Source organism: Pseudorca crassidens, chromosome 3 (assembly GCF_039906515.1).
Source record: "Pseudorca crassidens isolate mPseCra1 chromosome 3, mPseCra1.hap1, whole genome shotgun sequence".
NCBI lineage: Eukaryota > Metazoa > Chordata > Mammalia > Artiodactyla > Delphinidae > Pseudorca > Pseudorca crassidens.
Genome location: NC_090298.1, coordinates 39861545 through 39879651, shown reverse-complemented (window position 1 = coordinate 39879651; position 18107 = coordinate 39861545). Strand labels below are relative to the sequence as shown.

At 36.2% G+C, this 18107-nt stretch overlaps 1 pseudogene; it reads left to right on the top strand.

Moving 5' to 3' along the window:
- Positions 1–5929: 5929 nt before the first annotated feature.
- Positions 5930–7116, top strand: LOC137220673 (ADP-ribosylation factor-like protein 6-interacting protein 1 pseudogene; annotated as a pseudogene).
- The last annotated feature ends 10991 nt before the right edge of the window (positions 7117–18107 follow it).

Here is an 18107-nt window from a genome sequence, read left to right as displayed (position 1 = left end):
ACTCAGAAAATTTCAAGAGTTTTGGGAACTGTGAGCCAGGAACCATGGATGAAGACCAAATATATATGAGGAATATATTTCAGTCATCTGAATGACCAAACATATATTTCTTATAAATCACAGCATCACACAGGCTGATGAGTAATGATACTTTATACACTCAGGTAATCATCATCTCAGTCAAAATATAGAATACTTACATAATCCCAGAACAATCCCTCCTGTCAATTTTGAGCTACCCCCCTCCCGGATTTCACCCAAGACAACCACTGATTTTTGTTACTGTAATATAAATTTGTCTTTCTTAGCATTTTGTATAAGTGGAATCATATAATATAAACTGTTTTATGTCTGACTTATTTCACTTATCATGATATTTTCTAAAGTTTTTTTTATTGTGATAAGAACACTTAACATTAGCTCTACTCTCCTAACAAAATTTTAAGTACAAAATACAGTATTGTTAACTATAGGTACAGTGTTGTACAGAAGATCTCTAAAACGTATTCATATCTTGAATAACTGAAACTTTATACCCTTCAAATGGCAACTCCCCATTTCCTTCCTTGCCCCCCCCACCCCAGTCTCTGGTAAACACCATTCTGATGTCTGTTTTTATGAGTTTGACTATTTTAGATACTTCACATAAATGGAATCATGCAATATTTGTGCTTTTGTGTCTGGCTTATTTCACTTAGCATGTATTCCAGGGTCATCCATATTGTCTCATAGGGCAATATTTCCTTCTTTTTAAGGCTGAATAGTGTTCCATCATGTGTATATAACACATTTTCTTTCCATCAATGGACATTTAGGTTATTTCCATATCTTGGCTATTGTATTATTATTATATTATTACTGCAGTGAACATGGGAGTGCATATCTCTTCAAGATTCTGATTTCAGTTCTTCTGGATATTACCCAGAAGCAGGATTGCTAGATCATATGATAATTCTATAATTAGTTTTTTGAAGAACTTCCATACAGGTTTTCGTAGCACTGTACCATTTACATTTCTACCATTTAAAAAAATGACTGAAATTAATGAATATTTAGCAAAGTCACAGGATATAAGCTCAATATATAAAATTTAATTGTATTTCTGTATCTACCAAAGAACAATTAGAAAATGAAATTGAAAATTAACAACAGTTTTAAGACCCATTAAAAATAATTAGGAATTAGTATAAAAGTATATATGCAAATATCAACATTTGAAAGTACAAAGTATTGCTAAGAGAAATAAAGAAGATCTAAATAATTTGAGGGATATATTATGATGAGTTGGAAAAACTCAAAATTGTTAAAATGTACATTTTCCACAATTTGATGTGTAGAATAAAATCAATCTCAACCAGAATTTGATTATAAAAATAAAAATGTTTTTATTACATTCTCATTTTTTGAAGGGTATTTTCTCAAGCTATAGAATTTTTTTAACATCTTTATTGGAGTATAATTGCTTTACAATGGTATATTAGTTTCTGCTGTATAACAAAGTGAATCAGCTATATGTATACGTATATCACCATATCCCCTCCCTCTTGCCTCTCCCTCCCACCCTCCCTATCCCACGCCTCTAGGTGGTCACAAAGCACTGAGCTGATCTCCTTGTGCTATGTGGCTGCTTCCCACTAGCTATCTATTTTACATTTGGTAGTGTATATATGTCAATGCTACTCTTTCACTTCGTCCCAGCTTACCCTTCCCTGTTCCTGTGTCAAGTCCATTCTCTACCTCTGTGTCTTTATGCCTGTCCTGCCCCTGGGTTCATCAGGACCTTTTTTTTTTTTTTTTTTTTTTAGATTCCATATATATGTGTTAACATACGGTATTTGTTTTTCTCTTTCTGACTTACTTCACTATGTATGATAGACTCTATGTCCATCCACCTCACTGCAAATAACTCAGTTTCATTTCTTTTTATGGCTGAGTAATATTCCATTGTATATATGGGCCACATCATCTTTATGCATTCATCTGTTGATGGACACTTAGGTTGCTTCCATGTCCTGGCTATTGTAAATAAAGCTGCAATGAATATTGTGGTACATGACACTTTTTGAATTATGGTTTTCTCAGGGTATATACCCCGTAGTGGGATTTCTGGGTCGTATGGTAGTTCTATTTTTAGTTTTTAAGGAACCTCAATACTGTTCTCCATAGTGGCTGTATCAATTTACATTCCCACCAACAGTACAAGAGGGTTCCCTTTTCTCACCCCCTCTCCAGCATTTATTGTTTGTAGATTTTTTGATGATGGCCATTCTGACCTGTGTGAGATGATACCTCATTGTGGTTTTGATTTGCATTTCTCTAATGATTAGTGATGTTGAGCATCCTTTCATGTGTTTGTTGGCAATCTGTATATCTTCTTTGGAGAAATGTCTATTTAGGTCTTCTGCCTATTTTTGTATTGGGTTTTTTGTTTTTTTGATATTGAGCTGCATGAGCTCCTTGTATATTTTAGAAATTAATCCTTTGTCAGTTGCTTCGTTTGCAAATATTTTCTCCCATTCTGAAGGTTGTCTTTTCATCTTGTTTATGGTTTCCTTTGCTGTGCAAAAGCTTTTAAGTTTCATTAGGTCCCATTTGTTTATTTTTGTTTTTCTTTCCATTTCTCTAGGAGGTGGGTCGAAAAGGATCTTGCTGTGATTTATGTCATAGAGTGTTCTGCCTATGTTTTCCTTTAAGAGTTTTATAGTGTCTGGCCTTAAATTTAGGTCTTTAATCCATTTTGAGTTTATTTTTGTGTATGGTGTTAGGGAGTGTTCCAGTTTCATTCTTTTACATGTAGCTGTCCAGTTTCCCAGAACCACTTATTGAAGAGGCTGTCTTTTTTCCATTGTATATCCTTGCCTCCTTTGTCAAAGATAAGGTGGCCATATGTGCATGGGTTTATCTCTGGGCTTTCTATCCTATTCCATTGATCTATACTTCTGTTTTAGTGCCAGTACCATATTGTCTTGATTACTGTAGCTTTGTAGTATAGTCTGAATCAGGGAGCCTGATTCCTCCAGCTCCATTTTTCTTTCTCAAGATTGCTTAGGCTATTTGGGGTCTCCTGTGTTTCTGTACAAATTGTAAAATTTTTTGTTGTAGTTCTGTGAAAAATGCCATTGGTAGTTTGATAGGGATTGCACTGAATCTGTAGATTGTTGAGCTATCAAAATTTTTTTTAATGTGACTTTTTTAGCATTGGTTTTCAGCAGTTTTAATAAGAATTGCCCAAGTATGGTTTTCTTTGTACTTAACCTTTTTGAGGTTTGCTGAGGGCTTGAATCTCTAAGTCAATTTTTCATCAAATTTGGGAAAATTTTGGCCATTATTTATTGGAACACTGTTTTCTTCATTTCTTCACTTTTTTCTCCTGAGGCTTTTTAAAAACATGTATTTTAGTCATTCATTTTTGTACCTGAATTACCTGTTCATTTTTCCTCAATTTCTTTTCTTTTTTAGATTGCATTATTTCTGTTGATCTTTTGTAGAGTTCAGAGACTCTTTAATATGCCTCTCCAATCACCTGTCAAGCACTTTCAGTGAATTTATTTCATCTCTTTTATAATAGTTTTCAGTTTTAAAGTTTCCTTTTGACTCTTGTTTTATGGTTTGCATTTCTCTGCTGGTATTCCCTACCTGTTCCCTCACTAATTCTCTGACTATATTTTCCCTTATTTTTTTAAACATTTATAATAGCTTTTTTAAAAGGTTTCCTCTAAATCCAACATTTGGACCATTTTAAAATTACTCTGGAATATTTTTTCTTGACTCTAGGTCACATTTTTCTATTTCTTTGCATATAGTTATTGATTTGCCTTGTATTTTGTAGATGATATAGAGATTCTAGTTCTATTTTCTTCCTCTGAAGGATTTTGATTTTTGTTCCTGTGGTTATTTCTAATAACTGGCTGATCATCTTGATCTTGTTTTATGAGCAGTTCTGCAGAAATCTGAATTTTCTCAAACCCCTCTTATTTTGAGGAACTCGACCTTCCAAATCTGTCTTCCCAGAAGATCTTGTCAGGATTCAAATTTAGACTCTGTTAGAGAAGGAGTAGACTAGGCTTTACTTTAGGGCATGGCCCTTACTGTTAATTCATAGACTTTCTGACTTCTATGCTGGTGCCCAGATTTTTCAGTTTGCTAGGATATTAAAAATGTCTCCACTTTGCATGTGCCTGACCTGCCTTGTCCCCAGCACTATTTAATCTATATTGCCTCTGTGCTATTCTGTTACAAGCCTACCACAGCCACTCTTTGCTATGTCTTATGTAGTGTTGCCTGCCCTTAGCCAAGGATTCACAGAAAAGCCTCGCACAATTTCCTCATGTCTCTGTCTGCATAGGTCTCTGCCATCTAGAGGTCTGTCCGGTGTTTCAGCTACTCCTAACTTTGTAGGGCTCTGTGTGGACCCTAGGTTTTTGTGCTTATGGTCAAGAAATTGTTCCCTGGTGAGGTCTGGGTAATCATAGGATCAAATCATAAGTTTCTCTTTCTTTGAGAAATATAGTTTTGTTCTGTTGTTGCAATATCTGGAAACAAATATTGTTTAAATATCTGATGAAACTGTTTCATCAGTTATAGTCTTTATTGGGAAAGCTAGTCTAGTACTAGCTACTGTTATAGCCAAAAAAAAAAGTCTATATTTATGGTTTGAGCATTTTTTCACTTGTCAATAGATAATGAACATTTTTCCATGCCAACATGATTTTTTTTAATTTGCACAGTATTCCATTACAAAAGTGAATTAGTTTATATAATATATCTTCTATGTTTGAGGGTTTGATTAAATCTAATAGTTTTTAGTGTCTTCTATGTGCCATGCATCGGACCAAGAGTTTTACAGAGCAAGCTCATTTGATTCTTGCAACAAACCTGTGAAGTAGGGGCACAAAACTGAATTTTCCAAATGAGGAAAAAGGCATAGAAAATTAAAATAATTTACTCAAAAATCACCAAATCAGTAAAGTGAAGCTGAGATTTATGTCTAATTATAATATACAATTCGACTCTCATGTGTTTAACTCAATATCAAAAATCTCTTTGATGTATAAAATAATGGTATTACATTTAATTAAAAATTTATTAATACAGAGATTTAAATTTTTTATAGTTTAACTAGTCATAAGTGTTTCAAACTCTGTGACTCGCTGGTTTATATCTTTTGCTCCATTTGTCCTGAGGTACTCATGTTTTATTTGTTTCTAAGAACTCTGTGTATAAAATGCTATCTACCAATCAATTCTTATACACTACCTATGCTTTTTTCAAAAAGAGTTGATCATATTTTAAAATTACATAAATGTTTACCTGTATGTTTTTAGGGTATTTTTGGTTTTTTGTTTCCTTTAAGTTTTTTGTTTTTTTAATAAATTTATTTGTTTTGGGCTGCGTTGGGTCTTCATTGCTGTGCACGGGCTTTCTCTAGTTGCAGTGAGCGGGGGTTACTCTTCCTTGCGGTGACAGGCTTCTCATCACAGTGCCTTCTCTTGTTGTGGAGCACAGGCTCTAGGTGCATGGGCTCAGTAGTTGTGGCTCTCGGGCTCTAGAACACAGGCTCAGTAGTTGTGGCGCATGGGCTTAGTTGCTCTGAAGCATGTGGGATCTTCCTAGACCAGGGCTCGAACCCCTGTCCCCTGCATTGGCAGGTGGATTCTTAACCACCGTGCCACCAGGGAAGCCCCTATTTCCTTTCATTTTAACCATTATTTTTTTTCTTTCAACAAATCAGTAACTAAAAAGATATCATTGATTTAAAATTAGAATAATTTTATTTATAAAACATTTAAATATTTGTATGTATGTGTCTGAGCTTTCTATTTTTTTGTTGTTCTGGTTGATTATATTGTCACTACTTTAGTGTACAGTAGTACATTTCTTTAATAATTTTATTTTAATTAAGATATCCTTTTATGAGGGTTGTCATGAGTGGCTCTGAGGAAGGCCAGTTTTGGGGACGTCTTGCTCTAGCTGAGGGGGCACCTTGGGAACAATGGTGGAAGGAGATTCTCGCAGCACCAGCCTGCTGGCTGCAGAGACTGCAAGTCTGGAAGAGTAGCTGCAAAGATGGGGAGAAGTTATGCTGATGGCAGATGAAGTCTTCCAATGGGGAAGAGCTTGGTTTCCACCTGCCATCATGGGTATGGTTTCTTTGGTGTTTCTGACTATCTACTATCTAGATCCATCCATTCTGTCCGGTGTTTCCTGTTTTGTTGTTTCTGTGCTTGGCTGACTACCTTGTTCCCATTCTAGCACCTAGAATTTTTGGCTCCAATAAATGGACCACTGAGTAACAGCAGTGAGTCCTTGAAATTTGAAGCAATCTAGTAAAAACTCGACACAGAGCTGTGGGCTGGTAGAAACACCTCCTTATGCTAAAGAAAGAAAGGCCTAAACTGTACTTCATGACCATGATCATTTCTCTTGCTGTGGTTGTTTGGGTGGGACAGCAAGTCCACAACCTCCTTCTCTCCTACCTGATAGTGACTTTCTTACTCTTGCTTCCTGGACTAAACCAACATGGAATCATTTCGAAGTACATTGGAATGGCCAAAAGAGAGATAAACAAGCTTCTCAAACAAAAAGAAAAGAAAAATGAATAATGCATCTGCTTTATTCGGTGTGATTAATGGTGTATACATTGTCCTTGGGGATAGTGTCTGTTATGCTGTCTGGATACAAAAATGTTACAGATGTAGCTCTTTGCTGTCCCTCATTCTGCCCTTAGTGGAAATTCCGACTTGCCAAGTAAGGCTTTATGCCCAGTGTCTTCATGGGTGTGTTCTCATCAGCTGGCCTTATATGGACAGCTCATTCATCATTACCACTTGTTTTGGTTTTTCTCACCCAGGGTTAATTGAACTCTTACTTTTAAAATAATATAGTGGTGAACTTCATCCTTTAGTACAGTTAACAGTGGCTTGGGATAACTGTTCAAGTTGATTTTTGCTTTAGCTGGATACAAAATCATGGTCTGTGACTACAGGAAGCTGGTTCTACTGTCTGCTTCCACAGTCTGCTTAAACAACAGTCTGGTTTCATGAATATAGAAACCAAGTTTACCACTTCTGATGAAGAGACCAATTAAGATTCATTCCTCATTCTGTTTCTATACTGTGGGAGAAGAATCCTTGTGGAATAAAATGAACCTAATTCCATGGCCTAGTATGTGTTGGCTTCTCCCTTGTGCAGAATTTAGCAACTTGTTGGAAACATTGATCCTTCCTCCTAAATGGGGAATCTGACAGGCTTAGAACTCTTGTTCCCTTGCACTTAAAGTTAGTACATCCTTAAAGGCTTTTTAGTAGCAAGCTTACACAAGATGGTATTTAGGATTTTTAGCATACTTTTAATTTCAGATTTTCAGCTAACTGAAACTAAAGTACATAATAGGTTGAGTCATGTCTATGACCTTCATTCCAAGACCAGCCAATAAAGAACAAAACTCATCCTGTGTTTAGTCAAGATTCATTTCAGTAGAAAATCCTACTAGTTTTTCAAGACCAGAATAAGCCTTTAAAGGTAAGCCTCAAGTTTCTCATTTTATGGTAACACTGGCTGCTTTTGGTCCCCATAGATGGAGTAGTTGAAATCTGTAGGAATGAACTTCTGAGGGCTGGAAATGTGACATATTTGGGAACAATTTTTAAACTGATTAACTAGCTATAATATAGTTTTGTGAATTAATTGCACTGATGCTATAAAACCTGGACCTTGTGGTATATCTGTTCCTAAAGAAAAATTGTTTTCTCCCCTTCAGTATTGCTGTAACAGTGGCACCATGTAGCATATGTTTGACTTTTCTTTTTTAATATTTCGTATACAAGCTACCATAATTTACATGTGTTTCCTCATTGTAAATAAGCTTGTCTTCCTATCTGGATTTTTGTGTTTATGTGTGTTCTACCAATTAACTACTTTTGCGATTTTAATCCTGTGTTATTTCTTCTACTTTTTTTGTGTAAAAGGGGAAAAATAAAAAAGCTGGAATCCAAAAAAAAAAAAGATATTCTTTTATCTACCTTATAGATTTTGTTATATTGTCTTCTTATTAGTTATTCTATGTATTTTATATTTGAAGAAAACCCTCTAAAAGCTTTCTTTCTTTTTTTTTTTCATGTCACTATGTGGCTTGTGAGATCTCAGTTCACCGGTCAGGGATTGAACCTGGGCCACAGCAGTGAAAGCCAGGAATCCTAACCACTAACTAGGCTAGCAGGGAACTCCTGAAGCTTTCCTTTTTAATTTATGTAACTTGGCACTTTTGTTTATGTCTTTTTACTAATTCTTAATCTTATGTTACAGATGCCCAAACAAGTATCATAAATTTTGCTATTTGATTGTCCTTGTAGCTTATATTACATACTCAGTTTCCATAAATATACAATGAGTGTTAGTAGAAAGACTATAATTCCTGCGTGAAGAGCACATTATTTAAGTTATATACCTGAAATATCAGCATGTGAATTAAATAAATAAGTCCTGGGAATGTAATGCACAACATGGTGACTATAGTTAATAATACTGTATTGTGTATTTGAAAGTTGCCAAGATGAGACCTTCAAGATGGCAAAAGGTCACCTTCTTCTCCACAAATACATCAGAAATACATCTACATGTGGAACAACTGCTACAGAACACCTACTGAATGCTGGCAGAAGACCTCTGACCCCCCAAAAGGCAAGAAACTCCCCACGTACCTGGGTAGGGCAAAAGAAAAAAGAAAAAACAGAAGAATAGGGATGGGACCTGCACCAGTGGGAGGGAGCTGTGAAGGAGGAAAGGTTTCCACACACTAGGAAGCCCCTTCGTGGGCAGAGACTGTGGGTGGCAGAGGGGGGAAGCTTCGGAGCCACGGAGGAGAGCACAGCAACATGGGTGCAGAAGGCAAAGCGGAGAGATTCCTGCACAGAGGATCAGTGTCGACCAGCACTCACCAGTCCAAGACGCTTGTCTGCTCAATGGCCGGGGCGGGCGGGGGCTGGAAGCTGAGGCTCGGGCTTCGGTCGGATTCCAGGGAGAGGACTGGGGTTGGCGGCGTGAACACAGCCTGAAGGGGGCTAGTGCGCCACAGCTAGCCGGGAGGGAGTCCTGGAAAAGGTCTGGAGCTGCCTAAGAGGCAAGAGACCATTGTTTCGGGGTGCACGAGGAGGGGGGGATTCAGAGCACCACCTAAACGAGCTCCAGAGTTGGGTGTGAGCTGTGGCTACCAGCACGGACACCAGAGATGGGCATGAGATGCTACGGCTGCTGCTGCCACCACCAAGAAGTCTGTGTGCAAGCACAGGTCACTCTTCACACCTCCCCTCCCAGGAGCCTGTGCAGCCCGCCACTGCCAGGGTCCCATGATCCAGGGACAACTTCCCCGGAAGAACACGTGGCACGCCTCAGGCTGGTGCAAAGTCACGCTGGCCTCTGCTGCCACAGGCTCACCCCGCATCTGTACCCCTCCCCCACCCCGGCCTGAGTGAGCCAGAGCCCCCGAATCAGCTGCTCCTTTAACCCCGACCTGTCAGAGCAAAGAACAAATGCCCTTAGGCAACCTTCATGCAGACACAGGGCCAAATCCAAAGCTGAACCCCAGGAAATGTGCGAACAAAGAAGAGAAAGGGAAATCTCTCGCAGCAGCCTCAGCAGAGGATTAAATCTCCACAATCAACTTGATGTACCGTGCATCTGTGGAATACCTGAATAGACAACAAATCATCCCAAAATTGTGGCAGTGGACTTCGGGAGCAATGATTATATATATATATATATATATATATATATATATATATATATATATATACTGTCCTTTTTCTCTTTTTGTGACTGTGTATTTGTATGCTTCTTTGTGTGATTTTGTCTGTATAGCTTTGCTTTTACCATTTGTCCTAGGGTTCTGTCTGTCCGTTTTTTTGTTGTTTTTTTTTAGTATAGTTTTTAGTGCTTGTTATCATAAGTGGATTTGTTTTCTGGTTTGGTTGCTCTCTTCTTTCTTATTTTTTTCTTTTTTTATTATTGCTCTTTAATTTTTTTTAATTTTTTTATTTTTTTGCAGTATGTGGGCCTCTCACTTTTGTGGCCTCTCCCGTTGCAGAGCAGAGGCTCCGGACATGCAGGCTCAGTGGCCGTGGCTCATGGGCCTAGCCACTCTGCGGCATGTGAGATCTTCCCGGACTGGGGCACGGACCCGTGTCCCCTGCATCGGCAGGCAGCCTCTCAACCACTGCGCCACCAGGGAAGCCCTAATTTTTAATAATTATTTTTTATTTTAATAACTTTATTTTATTTTATTTTTTCTTTCTTTCTTTCTTTTTTTCTCCCTTTTCTTCTGAGCTGTGTGGCTGACAGGGTCTTGGTGCTCCGGCCAGGTGTCAGGCCTGTGCCTCTGAGGTGGGAGAGCCAAGTTCAGGACATTAGTCTGCCAGAGACCTCCCGGCTCCACGTAATATCAAACGGTGAAAGGTTTCCCAGAAATCTCCATCTCAACGCTAAGACCCACCTCCACTCAACGAACAGCAAGCTACGGTGCTGGACACCCTATGCCAAACAACTAGCAAGAGAGGAACACAAACTCACCCATTAGCAGAGAGGCTGCCTAAATTCATATAAGGTCACAGACACCCCAAAACACACCACCGGACGCAGTCCTGACCACCAGAAAGACAAGATCCAGCCTCATCCACCAGAACACAGGCACTAGTCCCCTCCACCAGGAAGCCTACACAACCCACTGAACCAATCTTAGCCATTGGGGGCAGGCAACAAAAACAACAGGGAACTATGAACCTGCAGCCTGTGAAAAGGAGACCCCAAATACAGTAAGTTAAGCAAAATGAGAAGACAGAGAAACACACAGCAGATGAAGGAGCATGGTAAAAACCCATCAGACCAAACAAAGAGGAAATAGGCAGTCTATCTGAGAATGAAATCAGAGTAATGATAGTAAAGATGATACCAAATATTGGAAATAGAATGGAGAAAATACAAGAAACGTATAACAAGGACCTAGAAGAACTAAAGAGCAAACAAACAATGATGAACAACACAATAAATTACATTAAAAATTCTCTAGAAGGAATCAATAGCAGAATAACTGAGGCAGAACGGATAAGTGACCTGGAAGATAAAATAGTGGAAATAACTACTGCAGAACAGAATAAAGGAAAAGAATGAAAAGAATTGAGGACAGTCTCTGAGACCTCTGGGACAACATTAAACACACCAACATTCGAATTATAGGGGTCCCAGAAGAAGAAGAGAAAAAGAAAGGGACTGAGAAAATATTTGAAGAGATTATAGTTGAAAACTTCCCTAATATGGGAAAGGAAATAGTTAATCAAGTCCAGGAAGTGCAGAGAGTCCCATACAGGATAAATCCAAAGAGAAACACACCAAGACACATAGTAATCAAACTATCAAAAATTAAATACAAAGAAAAAATATTAAAAGCAGCAAGGGAAAAATAACATACAAGGGAATCCCCATAAGGTTAGCAGCAGATCTTTCAGCAGAAACTCTGCAAGCCAGAAGGGAGTGGCAGGACATATTTAAAGTGATAAAATAGAAAAATCTGCAACCAAGATTACTCTACCCAGCAAGGATCTCATTCAGATTTGACGGAGAAATTAAAACCTTTACAAACAAGCAAATCTAAGAGAATTCAGCACCACCAAACCAGCTTTACAACAAATGCTAAAGGAACTGCTCTAGGCAGGAAACACAAGAGAAGGAATAGACCTACAATAACAAACCCAAAACAATTAAGAAAATGGTAATAGGAACATACATGTCGATAATTATCTTAAATGTAAATGGATTAATTGCTCCAACAAAAAGACATAGACTGGCTGAATGGATACAGAAAGAAGACCCATATATATGCTGTCTACAAGAGACTGACTTCAACCTAGGGACACATACAGACTGAAAGTGATGGGAAGGAAAAAGATATTCCATGCAAATGTAAATCAAAGGAAAGCTGGAGTAGCAATTCTCATATCAGACAAAATAGACTTTATAACAAAGACTATTACAAGAGACAAAGAAGGACACTACATAATGATCAAGGGATCAATCCAAGAAGAAGATATAATAATTGTAAATATTTATGCACCCAACATAGGAGCACCTCAATATATAAGGCAAATGCTAACAGCTATAAAAGGGGAAATTGACAGTAACACAATCATAGTAAGGGACTTTAACACCCCACTTTCACCAATGGACAGGTCATCCAAAATGAAAATAAATAAGGAAACACAAGCTTTAAATGATACATTAAACAAGACGGGATTAATTGATATTTATAGGACATTCCATCCAAAAACAACAGAATACACTTTCTTCTGAAGTGCTCATGGAACATTCTCCAGGGTAGATCATATTTTGAGTCACAAATCAAGCCTTGGTAAATTTAAGAAAATTGAAATTGTATCCAGTATCTTTTCCAACCACAACGCTATGAGACTACATATCAAGTACATGAAAAAATCTGTAAAAAATACAAACACATGGAGTCTAAACAATATGCTACTAAATAACCAAGAGATCACTGAAGAAATCAAAGAGGAAATAAAAAAATACCTAGAAACAAATGACAATGAAATCATTATGACCCAAAACCTATGGGATGCAGCAAAAGTAGTTCTAAGAGGGAAGTTTATAACAATACAATCCTACCTCAAGAAACAAGAAACATCTCAAATAAACAACCTAACCTTACACCTAAAGTAATTAGAGAAAAAAAAAAAAAAAAAACCCCAAAGTTAGCAGAAGGAAAGAAATCATAAGGATCATATCAGAAATAAATGAAAAAGAAATGAAGGAAATGACAGCAAAGATCAATAAAATTAAAGCTGGTTCTTTGACAAGGTAAACAAAATTGATAAACCATTAGCCAGACTCATCAAGAAAAAAAGGAGACTCAAACGAACAGATTTAAAAAGTGAAAAAGGAGGAGTAACAACTGACAGTGCAGAAATACAAAGGATCATGAGAGATTACTACAAGCAGCTATATGCCAATAAAATGGACAACCTGGAAGAAATGGACAAATTCTTAGAAAAGCACAACCTTCTGAGACTGAACCAGGAAGAAATAGAAAATATAAACCGACCAATCACAAGCACTGAAATGAGTCTGTGATTAAAAATGTTGGAACTTGTTCCTTTTGAAAAAGTGTTTCTTTGGAAGTCAGATTTACTATTTCCAGAAAGAAAGTTTTTGTTAGAATATATTTAAGCATTCAAAAAAATATATTGTGCCCTTTAGATAACTAAAAGCTGTTTTAAAGTTGAAAAAAATATTTAAATGTATGTTGAAACTATGGTAGCTCATGGCAGGCCCTCTGAAGGTCCAATGGTACAGTGAGAAATCAAACATAGAAGGACTTATATATGATATAAAAAGTTACCTTACATGATAGTAGGAACACTCTTGAGTGCTGATGTTGTTCCTTCCCCAACCCAGTGGTACAAGGGGAAAGATTCTTTTTATTCTTTTTTTTACTGAAATATTATTGATTTACAATGTTGTGTTAGTTTCAGGTGTACAGCAAAGTGATTCAGTTATACATATATATATTTTTTTTTTCAGAGTCTTTTCCCTTATAGTTATTACAAAATATTGGGTATAATTCCCTGTGCTATACAGTAGGTACTTGTTAGTTATCTATTTTATATATAGTGGTGTGTATATTTTAATCCCAAATTCATAATTTATTCCAGCCCCCCTTCCCCTTTGGTAACCATAAGTTTGTTTTATGTATCTGTGGCTCTATTTCTGTTTTTTATATAAGTTCATTTGTATCTTTTTTTCAATCCCACATATAAGTGATATCATATGTTATTTGTCTTTGTCTGGCTTACTTCACTTAGTATGATAATCTCTAAGTCCATCCATGTTGCTGCAAATGGCATTATTGCATTCTTTTTTATGGCTGAGTAATATTCCATTGTGTATATATAACACATCTTCTTTATCCATTCATCTGTTGATGGACACTTAGGTGGTTTCCATGTCTTGGCTATTGTAAATAGTGCTGCGATGAACACAGCACTTTTTTTTGTATCTTTTCAAATTATGGTTTTCTCTGAATATATCTCCAGGAGTGGGATTGCAGGATCATATGATAACTCTATTTTTAGTTTTTTTAAGGAACATCCATACTGTTCTCCATAGTGGTTGTACCAACTTACATTCCCACCAACAGTATAGGAGGGTTCCCTTTTCTCCACATCCTCTCCAGCATTTATTATTTGTAGGCTTTTTGAAGATGGTCATTCTGACAGAATTAAGAATTAAGGTGATACCTCATTGTAGTTTTGATTTGCATTTCTCTGATAATTAGCTATGTTGAGGATCTTTTCATGTGCCTCTGGCCATCTGTATGTCTTCTTTGGATAAATGTCTATTTAGATCTTCTGCCCATTTTTTGATTGAGTTGTTTGTTTGTTTGATATTGAGCTATATGAGCTCTTTGTATATTTTGGAGATTAATTCCTTGTCGGTCACATCGTTTGCGAATATTTTCTCCCATTCTATATGTAGGTTGTCTTTTTGTTTTGTTTATGGTTCCCTTTGCTGTACAAAAGCTTTTAAGTTTAATTAGGTCCCATTTGTTTATTTTTGTTTTTATTTCCATTACTGTAGGAGATGGATCCAAAGTATATTGCTATAATTTATGTCAAAGAGTGATTCTTTTCTTTCTGACCTGGAGAGTTCTTTATTCCACGTGGGCTGCACTGACCACTTAATTTCAGGCTTTAGTAGATGAAGAACAAAGGAAGTATCAGGGGACCTCATCTGTGTCCTTATAGTTATGTCTGGTGTATATTATCTGCACTGCTTTATGATGATTTGATAAGGAAGCAACGGTGGAAAATCTTAACATTAAATGTTGTCAATCTTGACAATATTCAAAGTAGGATCTACCCATTATTGTCAGCCCTAAATCAGAGCATTTGAAAATGCAATTTAGAATTATATTTTTACTTTATATTTGAAAAGCTTATGAATTTGTGATTTATATACAAAACTGTGTAAAATGATTGCTTATTATTCATTTTATTTCTGCTACCAGGACATATAAGTTACTGTTATATTTTGAATCATCACACTGTCACTTAAAATATAATAGAGAAGCCATATGCAAATCATGTCCTACAGAGCTTACTGAAGTATTATTGTACGAGGTCTGTGACAAGTTTTATACATTTTTAGTAAAGACTTTTTTAAAGGGAAGATTTGAAATACAGTGGGTGTACTAAGGTTTAAACTAAATTTTTTTCTCTACTATCTTTGAATTTTTTTTATCTTCACCAGGTAGCTGAACATGAAAGGTGAGGCAGTTATGTAACCTGAGGTAGACATAATTTCCCCCACCAAGGTATCCATGTCCTAGTACTAATTCCCATAACTGATGAATATGCTACCTTAAATGTCAAAATGATGTCACTAAATCAATTAAATTAAAGACCTTGAGATGGGGAGATTAGCCTGGATTATCTGGCCCAATATAATCAATTTAAGTCCTTTAAAGGGGGGAACTTTTCCCAGTTGTGGTCAGAGGAAGATGTGACTTGAAGAACTGTTAGAGAGATGCAACGTTGCTGGCTTTGTAGATGGAGGAAGGGGGCTATGAGCAAAGAAATGAGGGGAGCTTCTAGAATTTTGGAATGGCAAGGAAATGGATTCTCCTCCAGAATTTCTAGAAATAAAGTCAGCCCTGTAGACACTTTCATTTTAGTCCAGTGAAACTGATGTTGGATTTCTGACCTACAGAGCCAAAAAATAATAAATTTGTGTTTTTTAGGTCATTAAATTTGTAATAATCCACCACAGCAGCAGTATAAAACTAGTACACCACTATTAATGGAAAGTGCACTAAATTTATTTAACAATTGTTCAACATATATTCCCAATTTTACCACTGTAAAATTAAAATATTTTAATACTATTATTTTAATTTCCTTAGAGCATGGGCCTTTCATCATAAACCTTCATTATTCTTCTTACTGGTTCCCATGACACTATTTGCTATATAAATATATGTTTGTACCCAAAGATGTACATATATGTATTTACAGATTTTGCTTTTTGATTAGACTTCATTTAAAATGTAAAGGATCAGGGACACTTAAGAAAGGTGTTCTCAGAATATTTTGACTCTGTAGCCTACACAATATTGGGTAATGTAGAATTCTGTCATATACGGCTAACCAGTGTCTTTAAATATATTCCTCTTGTTTTTGTCCTTTCCCACGTTCCCAGTGCAGAACCTAGAAAAGGTTAATCTACAGATTCCCTTGAGGGTAGTGTGCAGACAACTGACTCAGGTTCTATTAATCAAGGCATCAATGGAAATCTTGGTTTTTAGAAACAAGCAATGTGTGGTGGGAGCCCTTTGTGGAGGAGTTCCCTTCACAGTGGTAGAGACTTTTGGTTATCATGGAATGGCAGATGGTAGAGCTTCTAGCATGCAGTCCTAAATGTTATGGAAGCTGAGTGGGGAAGGCAGTGATGTCCTTGCTAGAAGGGTCTCTGTAGTTGGCATTGGCATTGTTTTTGACTGCATACCTTCCTTTTCTGCTTCTCTGGACTTTCTGTTAGTACCCTTCAATAAATTTATTTTTTTTTTGCCAAAACGCCAGAGTAGATTCTGATGCTTTTAACTGACAATTCTGATTAATTTAGCCATGCAATTATTAAATACCTCCTGCAGGCAAAATAAGGGTCCCGAAGGGGACCAAATAGGAGAAATTATCTTCTGATTGTAATCAGAAAGCTACTCTTCCAAACAGAAGGAGATGAAAGTATTTGTTAATTTATTAATTTTCTGTTAAATTGTTAAATTTTAATTTGTTAATTTTCTATGTAAAGATAAAAGAGATGTCATATAAAAAAGGATGCAGTTTGCTTCAGAAATTAATCAGGTGAAAATGCAGGGGCACTCAGAAGAAAGCATTGCTTTGGTTAATAAGCACCGTAGTTTAAATTTTGTCAGTCACATTTGTAGATATGACTCTCTGCAAAATGTAATAATAAACACTAGATATGAAGGGAATTTTGAGTACCTGATGAGTAATGACTGCGAATAATGGCTTGAAACATGCAACCACCATGTTAGTACAAACTACTACCTGGCATAGGATAAAATAGTTAAGTTAAAAAAAAAATCTCTAAGAATAAACTCTCTATGTATTAGTCCAAATGACACTTCTGCACGCAAGCCTTCCCTGATTTCTCCAAGTAGATCAGGAACCCTTGTTACATGTTTCTGAATTACTCAGTACCTATTATTCATATTGCTCAAGACTTTTAATTATTGGCTGTGAAGGCAAAGACAGTATATGACTTGCTTACTGTTGTATCCTCAGCATCTACCATAGGATGTTACATAGAAAACATTCATTTAAACGTTTTTGTCTGACTAATAGACTGATTGAGTAAGAAAGACAGCATGTCTACCGTGGCTCTATCACAAAGTATGTATATGAATTAGGGAAATTAAATTGATTTTCTGAGCTACTTTCCTCATCTATAAAATTAAGGGGATTTGAAAAATTGAACGTATTAATTCTTAGTTTCATTTCATGTTAAATGTTTACATTTACTTATAAATTTTATATCTTATATGTAAATGTTTCATATATAAATTCATATATACCAATGGTATAAAAATTTTACTGAGAACTCAGATATTTTAGAACATGATGTTATAATTTCCATTTTTTCTAAATAAAAAGGTTATGTAAGTTTGTTATAAAAAATGTAAGAAATGGAAATATTCCTCATGCCCCATCCTTAATTTCTAGAGACAAATGTCATAAGTGATTGCATCTGTGATAATCTTTGTGAGCCATCTCTTTAAATAAAATAGACCAAAATGTTATAACAGAAATTGAGACAATTTTCTTTCCTAGTAATTTTGGATTTTTAAAAAAGCTACAGATCATCTAGCTCAAAGATTTCCTCTGTTTTGTAAAATTTTATGGTACAATTTTTGGTAAGACCTATGTCCCCTTCCACCAAATTCCTTCACTCATAAATGTGTATGATATATAATACTAAATATTTTTAAATGTCTTTAAATTTTCAAAATTACTGCAAAGCATATGCTA